We start from the raw sequence: 1,013 nt of genomic DNA, 5'->3' as shown, positions 1-1,013 counted from the left end.
TTATTCTTTGATCCTTCAGTGCTGCATCAGTATCATCATGTCTTTTCTCTGAAGCTTCCATGAAACGAAGTAGCATGTTTTCCATGTCAACTTTCTTCTCAGCTGGTGGTTGCTCTTTTTGGTAGAATCCTCAGCCTGTCTTCCTATATCTTTCTTCTTTTTACTTCTTGTATTCATCATATGGCAGCCAATCCTTCTTTGGTTTCCTCTAGTCTTCATCATATTTATCCCCATTCGATAAGCAAACTTGAGCTCTTTTGTTCCCATATTCATCCAAGTGGCAAACCTTAGTCAAGTGTGGACCATTTCACATTTCGCAACCAACTCTTATAGCATGTATTGACCGGTCCATCTTGGTCATCCTCCTATCCATAGTGTTGAGAATTGCTAGCACAACAGCCATGTCTTCAAAACTTCCTCCCCCAATTCCTTTAATGCCTTCATGCCTTGAATTGTGGTACTCATGAGAATGCTTTGCAAATTCTTCAACTAACTCCTTGACTTCCCCCGAATTTTTATTTGTTAGTGGTCCTTGAGAATCAAGGAGTTGTCTTGTTATGAAATTGACCCCGTCATAGAATATGCATACTTCTTGTTGAATGTTAAGGTCATATTGAGGACAATTCCTTAACAAACCTTTGTAGCCTTCCCATGCCTCGTAAAGAGATTCACCCGAAAATTACTCAAAATCAGCTATCGCCTTCTTGAGTTTAGCTATCTTGGAAGGTGGGCTTAATTGATCTAGAAACTGCTTACACATTTGGGCCCAAGTAGTGATTGCACCAGGTGGTCGTGCCTTCAGTCAGTCTTTTGCAGCTCTTTTAAAAGTAACTGTTAGCATCCATAGTAAAGCTGTCTCTCTTGGAACATTAGGAGCATTGAAATAATCTGCAATGTCATTGACCTCATCTAGATGCTTAAAAGCATCCTCATAATCCTTCCTATAAAATGGAATATCTTTTAGAACAGTAAGGATGTGTCCTTCCAGCTCGAATGTGGCCGTGGCAGGAATT

At 40.1% G+C, this 1,013-nt stretch overlaps 1 non-coding gene across 1 annotated transcript; it reads left to right on the top strand.

The window, feature by feature from the left end:
* The first annotated feature begins 605 nt into the window (after window positions 1-605).
* LOC145056095 (small nucleolar RNA R71) lies at window positions 606-712 on the top strand. The gene has a single exon (XR_013685631.1). It is a non-coding gene; the product is annotated as a small nucleolar RNA R71 (small nucleolar RNA).
* Window positions 713-1,013: the final 301 nt, after the last annotated feature.

Source organism: Lactuca serriola, chromosome 5 (assembly GCF_051521515.1).
Source record: "Lactuca serriola cultivar US96UC23 chromosome 5, Lser_US96UC23_V15, whole genome shotgun sequence".
Classification (NCBI taxonomy): Eukaryota; Viridiplantae; Streptophyta; class Magnoliopsida; order Asterales; family Asteraceae; genus Lactuca; species Lactuca serriola.
Note: the sequence above shows the minus strand (reverse complement) of the source record. Positions and strands in the feature narration are given on the sequence as shown.